At 54.3% G+C, this 14,883-nt stretch overlaps 1 protein-coding gene across 1 annotated transcript in view; it reads right to left on the bottom strand.

Moving 5' to 3' along the window:
- LOC147084860 (cytochrome P450 2B9-like) overlaps positions 1-14,883 on the bottom strand; it is a 98,002-nt gene that overhangs the window by 47,917 nt on the left and 35,202 nt on the right. The gene's annotated exons all lie outside the window — the stretch shown is intronic.

The following is a 14,883-nucleotide window of genomic DNA, read 5'->3' as shown; positions in this document are numbered from 1 at the left end:
GTAGAGGGAGCTTTACTCTGTATCTAACACCGTGCTGTACCTGCCCTGGGAGTGTTTGATGGGACAGTGTAGAGGGAGCTTTACTCTGTATCTAACCCCGTGCTGTACCTGCCCTGGGAGTGTTTGATGGGACAGTGTAGAGGGAGCTTTACTCTGTATCTAACCACGGGGCTGTACCCGCCCTGGGAGTGTTTGATGGGACAGTGTAGAGGGAGCTTTACTCTGTATCTAACCCATGCTGTACCTGCCCTGGGAGTGTTTGATGGGACAGTGTAGAGGGAGCTTTGCTCTGTATCTAACCCCGTGCTGTACCTGTCCTGGGAGTGTTTGAAGGGACAGTGTAGAGGGAGCTTTCCTCTCTATCTAACCCTGTGCTGTAGTAGCCCTGGGAGTGTTTGATGGGACAGTGTAGAGGGAGCTTTACTCTGTATCTAACCCGTGCTGTACCTGCCCTGGGAGTGTTTGATGGGACAGTGTAGAGGGAGATTTACTCTGTATCTAGCCCGTGCTGTACCTGCCCTGGGAGTGTTTGATGGGACAGTGTAGAGGGAGCTTTACTCTGTATCTAACCCGTGCTGTACCTGCCCTGGGAGTGTTTGATGGGACAGCGTAGAGGGAGCTTTACTCTGTATCTAACCCGTGCTGTACCTGCCCTGGGAGTGTTTGATGGGACAGTGTAGAGGGAGATTTACTCTGTATCTAGCCCGTGCTGTACCTGCCCTGGGAGTGTTGGAAGGGACAGTGTAGAGGGAGCTTTACTCTGTATCTAACCCCGTGCTGTACCTGCCCTGGGAGTGTTTGATGGGACAGTGTAGAGGGAGCTTTACTCTGTATCTAACCCCGTGCTGTACCTGCCCTGGGAGTGTATGATGGGACAGTGTAGAGGGAGCTTTACTCTGTATCTAACCCGTGCTGTACCTGCCCTGGGAGTGTTTGATGGGACAGTGTAGAGGGAGCTTTACTCTGTATCTAACCCGTGCTGTACCTGCCCTGGGAGTGTTTGATGGGACAGTGTAGAGGGAGATTTACTCTGTATCTAGCCCGTGCTGTACCTGCCCTGGGAGTGTTGGAAGGGACAGTGTAGAGGGAGCTTTACTCTGTATCTAACCCCGTGCTGTACCTGCCCTGGGAGTGTTTGATGGGACAGTGTAGAGGGAGCTTTACTCTGTATCTAACCCCGTGCTGTACATGCCCTGGGAGTGTTTGATGGGACACTGTAGAGGGAGCTTTACTCTGTATCTAACCCCGTGCTGTACCTGCCCTGGGAGTGTTTGATGGGGACAGTGTAGAGGGAGCCTTACTCTGTATCTACCCCGTGCTGTACCTGCCCTGGGAGAGTCTGATGGGACAGTGTAGAAGGAGCTTTCCTCTGTATCTAACCCCGTGCTGTTTCTGCCCTGGGAGTGTTTGATGGGACAGTGTAGAGGGAGCTTTATTCTGTATCTAACCCCAAGCTGTCCCTGCCCTGGGAGTGTTTGATGGGACAGTGTAGAGGGAGCTTTACTCTGTATCTAACCCCGTGCTGTACGTGCCCTGGGAGTGTTTGATGGGACAGTGTAGAGGGAGCTTTACTCTGTATCTAACCCCGTGCTGTACCTGCCCTGGGAGTGTTTGATGAGACAGTGCAGAGGAAGCATTACTCTGTATCTAACCCATGCTGTACCTGCCCTGGGAGTGTTTGATGGGACAGTGTAGAGGGAGCTTTACTCTGTATCTAACCCGTGCTATACCTACCCTGGGAGTGGTGATGGGACAGTGTAGAGGGAGCTTTACTCTGTATCTAACCCCGTGCTGTTCCTGCCCTGGGAGTGTTTGATGGGACAGGGTAGAGGGAGCTTTACTCTGTATCTAACCCTGAGCTGTACCTGCCCTGGGAGTGTTTGATGGGACACTGTAGAGGGAGCTTTACTCTGTATCTAACCCCGAGCTGTACCTGCCCTGGGAGTGTTTGATGGGGACAGTGTAGAGGGAGCTTTACTCTGTATCTAACCCGTGCTCTCCCTGCCCTGGGAGTGTTTGATGAGACAGTGTAGAGGGAGCTTTACACTGTACCTAACCCGTGCTGTACCTGCCCTGGGAGTGTTTGATGGGACAGTGTAGAGGGAGATTTACTCTGTATCTAACCCATGCTGTACCTGCCCTTGGAATGTTTGATGGGACAGTGTAGAGGGAGCTTCACTCTGTATCTAACCCCGAGCTGTACCTGCCCTGGGAGTGTTTGATGGGACAGTGTAGAGGGAGATTTAGTCTGTATCTAACCTGTGCTGTACCTGCCCTGGGAGTGTTTGATGGGACAGTGTAGAGGGAGCTTTACTCTGTATCTAACCCTGTGCTGTACCTGCCCTGGGAGTGTTTGATGGGATAGTGTAGAGGGAGATTTACTCTGTATCTAACCCCGTGCTGTACCTGCCCTGGGAGTGTTTGATGGGACAGTGTAGAGGGAGCTTTACTCTGTATCTAACCCGTGCTGTACCTGCCCTGGGAGTGTTGGAAGGGACAGTGTAGAGGGAGCTTTACTCTGTATCTAACCCGTGCTGTACCTGCCCTGGGAGTGTTTGATGGGACAGTGTAGAGGGAGCTTTACTCTGTATCTAACCCCGTGCTGTACCTGCCCTGGGAGTGTTTGATGGGGACAGTGTAGAGGGAGATTTACTCTGTATCTAGCCCGTGCTGTACCTGCCCTGGGAGTGTTTGATGGGACAGTGTAGAGGTAGCTTTACTCTGTATCTAACCCATGCTGTACCTGCCCTGGGAATGTTTGATGGGACAGTGTAGAGGGAGCTTTACTCTGTTTACTCTGTATCTAACCCGTGCTATACCTACACTGGGAGTGGTGATGGGACAGTGTAGAGGGAGCTTTACTCTGTATCTAACCCCGTGCTGTTCCTGCCCTGGGAGTGTTTGATGGGACAGTGTAGAGGGAGCTTTACTCTGTATCTAACCCCGAGCTGTACCTGCCCTGGGAGTGTTTGATGGGACAGTGTAGAGGGAGCTTTACTCTGTATCTAACCCTGAGCTGTACCTGCCCTGGGAGTGTTTGATGGGACACTGTAGAGGGAGCTTTACTCTGTATCTAACCCCGAGCTGTACCTGCCCTGGGAGTGTTTGATGGGGACAGTGTAGAGGGAGCTTTACTCTGTATCTAACCCGTGCTCTCCCTGCCCTGGGAGTGTTTGATGAGACAGTGTAGAGGGAGCTTTACACTGTACCTAACCCGTGCTGTACCTGCCCTGGGAGTGTTTGATGGGACAGTGTAGAGGGAGATTTACTCTGTATCTAACCCATGCTGTACCTGCCCTTGGAATGTTTGATGGGACAGTGTAGAGGGAGCTTTACTCTGTATCTAACCCCGAGCTGTACCTGCCCTGGGAGTGTTTGATGGGACAGTGTAGAGGGAGATTTAGTCTGTATCTAACCTGTGCTGTACCTGCCCTGGGAGTGTTTGATGGGACAGTGTAGAGGGAGCTTTACTCTGTATCTAACCCTGTGCTGCACCTGCCCTGGGAGTGTTTGATGGGATAGTGTAGAGGGAGATTTACTCTGTATCTAACCCCGTGCTGTACCTGCCCTGGGAGTGTTTGATGGGACAGTGTAGAGGGAGCTTTACTCTGTATCTAACCCGTGCTGTACCTGCCCTGGGAGTGTTGGAAGGGACAGTGTAGAGGGAGCTTTACTCTGTATCTAACCCGTGCTGTACCTGCCCTGGGAGTGTTTGATGGGACAGTGTAGAGGGAGCTTTACTCTGTATCTAACCCCGTGCTGTACCTGCCCTGGGAGTGTTTGATGGGACAGTGTAGAGGGAGCTTTACTCTGTATCGAACCCCGTGCTGCACCTGCCCTGGGAGTGTTTGATGGGACACTGTAGAGGGAGCTTTACTCTGTATCTAAACCATGCTGTACCTGCCCTGGGAATGTTTGATTGGACAGTGTAGAGGGCACTTTACTCTGTATCTAACCCGTGCTGTACCCACCCTGGGAGTTTTTGATGAGGACAGTGTAGAGGGAGCCTTAGTCTGTATCTACCCCGTGCTGTACCTGCCCTGGGAATGTTTGATGGGACAGTGTAGAGGGAGCTTTACTCTGTATCTAACCCCGTGCTGTACCTGCCCTGGGAGTGTTTGATGGGACAGTGTAGAGGGAGCTTTACTCTGTATCTAACCCGTGCTGTACCTGCCCTGGGAGTGTTTGATGGGACAGTGTAGAGGGAGCTTTACTCTGTATCTAACCCCGTGCTGTACCTGCCCTGGGAGTGTTTGATGGGACAGTGTAGAGGGAGCTTTACTCTGTATCTAACCCGTACTGTACCTGCCCTGGGAGTGTTTGATGGGACAGTGTAGAGGGAGCTTTACTCTGTATCTAACCCCGTGCTGTTCCTGCCCTGGGAGTGTTTGATGGGACAGTGTAGAGGGAGCTTTACTCTGTATCTAACACCAAGCTGTACCTGCCCTGGGAGTGTTTGATGGGACAGTGTAGAGGGAGCTTTACTCTGTATCTAACACCAAGCTGTACCTGCCCTGGGAGTGTTTGATGGGACAGTGTAGAGGGAGCTTTACTCTGTATCTAACCCCGTGCTGTACCTGCCCTGGGAGTGTTTGATGGGACAGTATAGAGGGAGCTTTACTCTGTATCTAACCCCGTGCTGTACCTGCCCTGGGAGTGTTTGATGGGACAGTGTAGAGGGAGCTTTACTCTGTATCTAACCCCGTGCTGTACCTGCCCTGGGAGTGTTTGATGGGACAGTGTAGAGGGAGCTATACTCTGTATCTAACCCCGTGCTGTACCTGCCCTGGGAGTGTTTGATGGGGACAGTGTAGAGGGAGCTTTACTCTGTATCTAACCCGTGCTGTACCTGCCCTGGGAGTGTTTGATGGGACAGTGTAGAGGGAGCTTTACTCTGTATCTAACCACATGCTGTACCTGCCTCAGGAGCGATTATCAAACACAATTTGACACCAAGCCACAGAAGGAGATATTAGGACAGGCGACCAAATGCTTGGTCAAAGGAGGGGAGAGAGGCGGAGAGGTTTAGGGAGGGAACTCCAGAGCTCGGGGCCCAAACAGCTGAAGGCACGGCCGCCAATGGTGGAGCGATGGAAATCGGGGATGCTCAAGAGGCCAGAATTGGAGGAGCGCAGAGATCTCGGAGGTTGTAGGGCTGGAGGAGGTTACAGAGATAGGGAGCGGGGGCGAGGGCCATGGAGGGATTTGAACAGGAGGATGAGAATTGTAGGGGCTGGAGGAGGTTACAGAGATAGGGAGGGGGCGAGGGCCATGGAGGGATTTGAACAGGAGGATGAGAATTGTAGGGGCTGGAGGAGGTTACAGAGATAGGGAGGGGGCGAGGGGCCATGGAGGGATTTGAACAGGAGGATGAGAATTGTATGGGCTGGAGGAAGTTACAGAGATAGGGAGGGGGCGAGGGCCATGGAGGGATTTGAACAGGAGGATGAGAATTGTAGGGCTGGAGGAGGTTACAGAGATAGGGAGGGGGGCGAGGGGCCATGGAGGGATTTGAACAGGAGGATGAGAATTGTATGGGCTGGAGGAAGTTACAGAGATAGGGAGGGGGCGAGGGGCCATGGAGGGATTTGAACAGGAGGATGAGAATTGTAGGGCTGGAGGAGGTTACAGAGATAGGGAGCGGGCGAGGGCCATGGAGGGATTTGAACAGGAGGATGAGAATTGTAGGGGCTGGAGGAGGTTACTGAGATAGGGAGGGGGCGAGGGCCATGGAGGGATTTGAACAGGAGGATGAGAATTGTAGGGGCTGGAGGAGGTTACAGAGATAGGGAGGGGGCGAGGGGCCATGGAGGGATTTGAACAGGAGGATGAGAATTGTAGGGCTGGAGGAGGTTACAGAGATAGGGAGCGGGCGAGGGCCATGGAGGGATTTGAACAGGAGGATGAGAAATGTAGGGCTGGAGGAGGTTACAGAGATAGGGAGGGGGCGAGGGCCATGGAGGGATTTGAACAGGAGGATGAGAATTGTAGGGCTGGTGGAGGTTACAGAGATAGGGAGGGGGCGAGGGCCATGGAGGGATTTGAACAGGAGGATGAGAAATGTAGAGCTGGAGGAGGTTACAGAGATAGGGAGGGGGCGAGGGCCATGGAGGGATTTGAACAGGAGGATGAGAATTGTAGGGCTGGAGGAGGTTACAGAGATAGGGAGTGTCGAGGGCCATGGAGGGATGTGAACAGGAGGATGGGAATTGTAGGGGCTGGAGGAGATTACAGAGATAGGGAGGGGGTGCGACAACCATGGAGGGATTTGAACAGGAGGATGAGAATTGTAGGACTGGAGGACGTTACACAGATAGGGAGGGGGCGAGGGCCATGGAGGGATTTGAACAGGAGGATGAGAATTGTAGGACTGGAGGAGGTTACAGAGATAGGGAGGGGGCGACGACCATGGAGGGATTTGAAAAGGCGGATGAGAATTGTAGGGCTGGAGGAGGTTACAGAGATAGGGAGGGGGCGAGCGGCCATGGAGGGATTTGAACAGGAGGATGAGAATTGTAGGGCTGGAGGAGGTTACAGAGATAGGGAGGGGGCAAGGGCCATGGAGGGATTTGAACAGGAGGATGAGAATTGTAGGGGCTGGAGGAGGTTACAGAGATAGGGAGGGGGCGAGAGGTCATGGAGAGATTTGAACAGGAGGATGAGAATTGTAGGGGCTGGAGGAGGTTACAGTGATCGGGAGGGGCCGAGGTTCCATGGAGGGATTTGAAATGGAGGATGAAAATTGTAGGGCTGGTGGAGGTTACAGAGATAGGGAGGGGCGAGGGCCATGGAGGGATGTGAACAGGAGGATGAGAATTGTAGGGTTGGAGGAGATTACAGAGATAGGGAGGGGGCGAGGGGCCATGGAGGGATTTGAACAGGAGGATGAGAATTGTAGAGCTGGAGGAGGTTACAGAGATAGGGAGGGGGCGAGGGGCCATGGAGGGATTTGAATAGGAGGATGAGAATTGTAGGGGCTGGAGGAGGTTACAGAGATAGGGAGGGGGCGAGGGGCCATGGAGGGATTTGAACAGGAGGATGAGAATTGTAGGGGCTGGAGGAGGTTACAGAGATAGGGAGGGGGCGAGGGGCCATGGAGGGATTTGAACAGGAGGATGAGAATTGTAGGGGCTGGAGGAGGTTACACAGATAGGGAGGGGGCGAGGGGCCATGGAGGGATTTGAACAGGAGGATGAGAATTGTAGGGCTGGAGGAGGTTACAGAGATACGGAGGGGGCGAGGGGCCATGGAGGGATTTGAACAGGAGGATGAGAATTGTAGGGGCTGGAGGAGGTTACAGAGATAGGGAGGGGGCGAGGGCCATGGAGGGATTTGAACAGGAGGATGAGAATTGTAGGGGCTGGAGGAGGTTACAGAGATAGGGAGGGGGCGAGGGGCCATGGAGGGATTTGAACAGGAGGATGAGAATTGTAGGGGCTGGAGGAGGTATCAGAGATAGGGAGGGGGCGAGGGGCTATGGAGGGATTTGAACAGGAGGATGAGAATTGTAGGGCTGGAGGAGGTTACAGAGATAGGGAGGGGGGTCAAGGGCCATGGAGGGATTTGAACAGGTGGATGAGAATTGTAGGGCTGGAGGAGGTTGCAGAGATAGGGAGGGGGCGAGGGGCCATGGAGGGATTTGAACAGGAGGATGAGAATTGTAGGGCTGGAGGAGGTTACAGAGATAGGGAGGGGGCGAGAGGCCATGGAGGGATTTGAACAGGAGAATGAGACTTGCAGGGCTGGAGGAAGTTACAGAGATAGGGAGGGGGCGAGAGGCCATGGCGGGATTTGAACAGGAGGATGAGAATTGTAGGGGCTGGAGGAGGTTACAGAGATCGGGAGGGGCCGAGGGCCATGGAAGGATTTGAACAGGTGGATGAGAATTGTAGGGCTGGTGGAGGTTACAGAGATAGGGAGGGGCGAGGGCCATGGAGGGATGTGAACAGGAGGATGAGAATTGTAGGGCTGGAGGAGGTTACAGTGATAGGGAGGGTGGCGAGGGGCCATGGAGGGTTTTAACAGGAGGATGAGAATTGTAGGGCTGCAGGAGGTTACAGAGATAGGGAGGGGGCGAGGGGCCATGGAGGGATTTGAACAGGAGGATTAAAATTGTAGTGGCTGGAGGAGGTTACAGAGATAGGGAGGGGGCGAGGGGCCATGGAGGGATTTGAACAGGAGGATGAGAATTGTAGGGGCTGGAGGAGGTTACAGAGATAGGGAGGGGGCGACGGGCCATGGAGGGATTTGAACAGGAGGATTAGAATTGTAGGGGCTGGAGGAGGTTACAGAGATAGGGTGGGGGCGAGGGGCCATTAAGGGATTTGAACAGGAGGATGAGAATTGTAGGGGCTGGAGGAGGTTACAGAGATAGTGAGGGGGCGAGGGCCATGGAGCGATTTGAACAGGAGGATGAGAATTGTAGGGGCTGGAGGAGGTTACAGAGATAGGGAGGGGGCGAGGGCCATGGAGCGATTTGAACAGGCGGATGAGAATTGTAGGGGCTGGAGGAGGTATCAGAGATAGGGAGGGGGCGAGGGGCTATGGAGGGATTTGAACAGGAGGATGAAAATTGTAGGGCTGGAGGAGGTTACAGAGATAGGGAGGGGGGTCGAGAGCCATGGAGGGATTTGAACTGGAGGATGAGAATTGTAGGGGCTGGAGGAGGTTACAGAGATAGGGAGGGGGCGAGGGGCCATGGAGGGATTTGAACAAGTGGATGAGAATTGTAGGGCTGGAGGAGTTTACGGAGATAGGGAGGGGGCGAGGGGCCATGGAGGGATTTGAACAGGAGGATGAGAATTGAAGGGGCTGGAGGAGGTTACAGAGATAGGGAGGGGGCGAGGGCCATGGAGCGATTTGAACAGGAGGATGAGAATTGTAGGGCTGGAGGAGGTTACAGAGATAGGGAGGGGGCGAGGGGCCATGGAGGGATTTGAACAAGTGGATGAGAATTGTAGTGCTGGAGGAGGTTACAGAGATAGGGAGGGGGGTGTGGGCTATGGAGGGATTTGAACAGGAGGATGAGACTTGTAGGGCTGGAGGAAGTTACAGAGATAGGGAGGGGGCGAGAGGCCATGGAGGGATTTGAACAGGAGGATGAGAATTGTAGGGGCTGGAGGAGGTTACAGAAATCGGTAGGGGCCGAGGGCCATGGAGGGATTTGAACAGGAGGATGATAATTGTAGTGGATTGCAAGAAGTTACAGAGATCGGGAGCGGGCGAATGCCATGGAGGGATTTGAACAGGAGGATGAGAATTGTAGGGGCTGGGGGAGGTTGCAGAGATAGGGAGGGGGCGAGAGTCATGGAGGGATTGGAACTGGAGGATGAGAATTGTAGGGGCTGGAGGACGTTTCAGAGATAGGAAGGGGGCGAGGGGCCATGGAGGGTTTTGAACAGGAGGATGAGAATTGTGGGGATGGTGGAGGTTACAGAGATAGGGAGGGGCAAGGACCATGGAGGGATGTGAACAGGAGGATGAGAATTGTAGGGGCTGGAGGAGGTGACAGATACAGGGAGGGTGGCGAGGGGCCATGGATGGATTTGAACAGGAGAATGAGAATTTTAAGGCTGGAGGAGGTTACAGAGATAGAGAGGGGGGTCGAGGGCGATGGAGGGATTTGAACAGGAGGATGAGAATTCTAGGGGCTGGAGGAGGTTACAGAGATAGGGAGGGCCGAGGGGCCAGGGAGGGATTTGAACAGGAGGATGAGAATTGTAGGGGCTGGAGGAGCTTACAGAGATCGGGAGGGGGCGAGGGCCATTGAGGGATTTGAACAGGAGGATGAGAATTGTAGGGGCTGGAGGAGGTTACAGAGATAGGGAGTGGGGGGCGAGGGCCATGGAGGGTTTTAACAGGAGGATGAGAATTGTAGGGATGGAGGAGGTTACAGAGTTAGGGAGGGGGGCGACGACCATGGAGTAATTTGAACAGGCGGATGAGAATTGTAGGGCTGGAGGAGGTTACAGATATAGGGAGGGGGCGAGGGGCCATGGAGGGATTTGAACCGGAGGATGAGAATTGTAGGGGCTGGAGGAGGTTACACAGATAGGGAGGGGGTGAGGGGCCATGGAGGGATTTGAACAGGAGGATGAGAATTGTAGGGCTGGAGGAGGTTACAGAGATACGGAGGGGGCGAGGGGCCATGGAGGGATTTGAACAGGAGGATGAGAATTGTAGGGGCTGGAGGAGGTTACAGAGATAGTGAGGGGGCGAGGGGCCATGGAGGGATTTGAACAGGAGGATGAGAATTGTAGGGGCTGGAGGAGGTTACACAGATAGGGAGGGGGCGAGGGGCCATGGAGGGATTTGAACAGGAGGATGAGAATTGTAGGGCTGGAGGAGGTTACAGATATAGGGAGGGGGCGAGGGGCCATGGAGGGATTTGAACCGGAGGATGAGAATTGTAGGGGCTGGAGGAGGTTACACAGATAGGGAGGGGGTGAGGGGCCATGGAGGGATTTGAACAGGAGGATGAGAATTGTAGGGCTGGAGGAGGTTACAGAGATACGGAGGGGGCGAGGGGCCATGGAGGGATTTGAACAGGAGGATGAGAATTGTAGGGGCTGGAGGAGGTTACAGAGATAGTGAGGGGGCGAGGGGCCATGGAGGGATTTGAACAGGAGGATGAGAATTGTAGGGGCTGGAGGAGGTTACACAGATAGGGAGGGGGCGAGGGGCCATGGAGGGATTTGAACAGGAGGATGAGAATTGTAGGGCTGGAGGAGGTTACAGAGATACGGAGGGGGCGAGGGGCCATGGAGGGATTTGAACAGGAGGATGAGAATTGTAGGGGCTGGAGGAGGTTACAGAGATAGGGAGGGGGCGAGGGCCATTGAGGGATTTGAACAGGAGGATGAGAATTGTAGGGGCTGGAGGAGGTTACAGAGATAGGGAGTGGGGGGCGAGGGCCATGGAGGGTTTTAACAGGAGGATGAGAATTGTAGGGCTGGAGGAGGTTACAGAGTTAGGGAGGGGGCGACGACCATGGAGTAATTTGAACAGGCGGATGAGAATTGTAGGGCTGGAGGAGGTTACAGATATAGGGAGGGGGCGAGGGGCCATGGAGGGATTTGAACAGGAGGATGAGAATTGTAGGGCTGGAGGAGGTTACAGAGATAGGGAGGGGGCGAGGGCCATGGAGCGATTTGAACAGGCGGATGAGAATTGTAGGGGCTGGAGGAGGTATCAGAGATAGGGAGGGGGCGAGGGGCTATGGAGGGATTTGAACAGGAGGATGAAAATTGTAGGGCTGGAGGAGGTTACAGAGATAGGGAGGGGGGTCGAGAGCCATGGAGGGATTTGAACTGGAGGATGAGAATTGTAGGGGCTGGAGGAGGTTACAGAGATAGGGAGGGGGCGAGGGGCCATGGAGGGATTTGAACAAGTGGATGAGAATTGTAGGGCTGGAGGAGTTTACGGAGATAGGGAGGGGGCGAGGGGCCATGGAGGGATTTGAACAGGAGGATGAGAATTGAAGGGGCTGGAGGAGGTTACAGAGATAGGGAGGGGGCGAGGGCCATGGAGCGATTTGAACAGGAGGATGAGAATTGTAGGGCTGGAGGAGGTTACAGAGATAGGGAGGGGGCGAGGGGCCATGGAGGGATTTGAACAAGTGGATGAGAATTGTAGTGCTGGAGGAGGTTACAGAGATAGGGAGGGGGGTGTGGGCTATGGAGGGATTTGAACAGGAGGATGAGACTTGTAGGGCTGGAGGAAGTTACAGAGATAGGGAGGGGGCGAGAGGCCATGGAGGGATTTGAACAGGAGGATGAGAATTGTAGGGGCTGGAGGAGGTTACAGAAATCGGTAGGGGCCGAGGGCCATGGAGGGATTTGAACAGGAGGATGATAATTGTAGTGGATTGCAAGAAGTTACAGAGATCGGGAGCGGGCGAATGCCATGGAGGGATTTGAACAGGAGGATGAGAATTGTAGGGGCTGGGGGAGGTTGCAGAGATAGGGAGGGGGCGAGAGTCATGGAGGGATTGGAACTGGAGGATGAGAATTGTAGGGGCTGGAGGACGTTTCAGAGATAGGAAGGGGGCGAGGGGCCATGGAGGGTTTTGAACAGGAGGATGAGAATTGTGGGGATGGTGGAGGTTACAGAGATAGGGAGGGGCAAGGACCATGGAGGGATGTGAACAGGAGGATGAGAATTGTAGGGGCTGGAGGAGGTGACAGATACAGGGAGGGTGGCGAGGGGCCATGGATGGATTTGAACAGGAGAATGAGAATTTTAAGGCTGGAGGAGGTTACAGAGATAGAGAGGGGGGTCGAGGGCGATGGAGGGATTTGAACAGGAGGATGAGAATTCTAGGGGCTGGAGGAGGTTACAGAGATAGGGAGGGCCGAGGGGCCAGGGAGGGATTTGAACAGGAGGATGAGAATTGTAGGGGCTGGAGGAGCTTACAGAGATCGGGAGGGGGCGAGGGCCATTGAGGGATTTGAACAGGAGGATGAGAATTGTAGGGGCTGGAGGAGGTTACAGAGATAGGGAGTGGGGGGCGAGGGCCATGGAGGGTTTTAACAGGAGGATGAGAATTGTAGGGATGGAGGAGGTTACAGAGTTAGGGAGGGGGGCGACGACCATGGAGTAATTTGAACAGGCGGATGAGAATTGTAGGGCTGGAGGAGGTTACAGATATAGGGAGGGGGCGAGGGGCCATGGAGGGATTTGAACCGGAGGATGAGAATTGTAGGGGCTGGAGGAGGTTACACAGATAGGGAGGGGGTGAGGGGCCATGGAGGGATTTGAACAGGAGGATGAGAATTGTAGGGCTGGAGGAGGTTACAGAGATACGGAGGGGGCGAGGGGCCATGGAGGGATTTGAACAGGAGGATGAGAATTGTAGGGGCTGGAGGAGGTTACAGAGATAGTGAGGGGGCGAGGGGCCATGGAGGGATTTGAACAGGAGGATGAGAATTGTAGGGGCTGGAGGAGGTTACACAGATAGGGAGGGGGCGAGGGGCCATGGAGGGATTTGAACAGGAGGATGAGAATTGTAGGGCTGGAGGAGGTTACAGAGATACGGAGGGGGCGAGGGGCCATGGAGGGATTTGAACAGGAGGATGAGAATTGTAGGGGCTGGAGGAGGTTACAGAGATAGGGAGGGGGCGAGGGCCATTGAGGGATTTGAACAGGAGGATGAGAATTGTAGGGGCTGGAGGAGGTTACAGAGATAGGGAGTGGGGGGCGAGGGCCATGGAGGGTTTTAACAGGAGGATGAGAATTGTAGGGCTGGAGGAGGTTACAGAGTTAGGGAGGGGGCGACGACCATGGAGTAATTTGAACAGGCGGATGAGAATTGTAGGGCTGGAGGAGGTTACAGATATAGGGAGGGGGCGAGGGGCCATGGAGGGATTTGAACAGGAGGATGAGAATTGTAGGGCTGGAGGAGGATACAGAGATAGGGAGGGGGCGAGGGGCCATGGAGGGATTTGAACAGGAGGATGAGAATTGTAGGGGCTGGAGGAGGTTACAGAGATCGGGAGGGGCCGAGGGCCATGGAGGGATTTGAACAGGTGGATGAGAATTGTAGGGCTGGTGGAGGTTACAGAGATAGGGAGGGGCGAGGGCCATGGAGGGATGTGAACAGGAGGATGAGAATTGTAGGGCTGGAGGAGGTTACAGCGATAGGGAGGGTGGCGAGGGGCCATGGAGGGTTTTAACAGGAGGATTAGAATTGTAGGGGCTGGAGGATTTTACAGAGATAGGGAGGGGGCGACGGGCCATGGAGGGATTTGAACAGGAGGATTAGAATTGTAGAGGCTGGAGGAGGTTACAGAGATAGGGTGGGGCCGAGGGGCCATTAAGGGATTTGAACAGGAGGATGAGAATTGTAGAGGCTGGAGGAGTTTACGGAGATAGGGAGGGGGCGAGGGGCCATGGAGGGATTTGAACAGGAGGATGAGAATTGAAGGGGCTGGAGGAGGTTACAGAGATAGGGAGGGGGCGAGGGCCATGGAGGGATTTGAACAGGAGGATGAGAATTGTAGGGCTGGAGGAGGTTACAGAGATAGGGAGGGGGCGAGAGGCCATGCAGGGATTTGAACAGGAGGATGAGAATTGTCGAGGCTGGAGGAGGTTACAGAAACCGGTAGGGGCCGAGAGCCATGGAGGGATTTGAACAGGAGGATGAGAATTGTAGGGGTTGGAGGAGGTTACAGAGATAGGGAGGGGGGCGAGGGCCATGGAGGGATTTGAACAGGGAGGATGATAATTGTAGAGGCTGGGGGAGGTTGCAGAGATAGGGAGGGTGCGAGGGTCATGGAGGGATTGGAACAGGAGGATGAGAATTGTAGGAATGGTGGAGGTTACAGAGATAGGGAGGGGCAAGGACCATGGAGGGATGTGAACAGGAGGATGAGAATTGTAGGGGCTGGAGGAGGTTACAGAGATAGGGAGGGGGGTGTGGGCTATGGAGGGATTTGAACAGGAGGATGAGACTTGTAGGGCTGGAGGAAGTTACAGAGATAGGGAGGGGGCGAGAGGCCATGCAGGGATTTGAACAGGAGGATGAGAATTGTCGAGGCTGGAGGAGGTTACAGAAACCGGTAGGGGCCGAGAGCCATGGAGGGATTTGAACAGGAGGATGAGAATTGTAGGGGTTGGAGGAGGTTACAGAGATAGGGAGGGGGGCGAGGGCCATGGAGGGATTTGAACAGGAGGATGATAATTGTAGAGGCTGGGGGAGGTTGCAGAGATAGGGAGGGTGCGAGGGTCATGGAGGGATTGGAACAGGAGGATGAGAATTGTAGGAATGGTGGAGGTTACAGAGATAGGGAGGGGCAAGGACCATGGAGGGATGTGAACAGGAGGATGAGAATTGTAGGGGCTGGAGGAGGTTACAGATATAGGGAGGGTGGCGAGGGGCCATGG

The sequence above is a fragment of the Somniosus microcephalus genome, unplaced genomic scaffold (assembly GCF_052327205.1).
Source record: "Somniosus microcephalus isolate GS21.2 unplaced genomic scaffold, FLI_Smic_1.0 unresolved_chr9, whole genome shotgun sequence".
In the NCBI taxonomy this organism is placed as follows: domain Eukaryota; kingdom Metazoa; phylum Chordata; class Chondrichthyes; order Squaliformes; family Somniosidae; genus Somniosus; species Somniosus microcephalus.
Note: the sequence above shows the minus strand (reverse complement) of the source record. Positions and strands in the feature narration are given on the sequence as shown.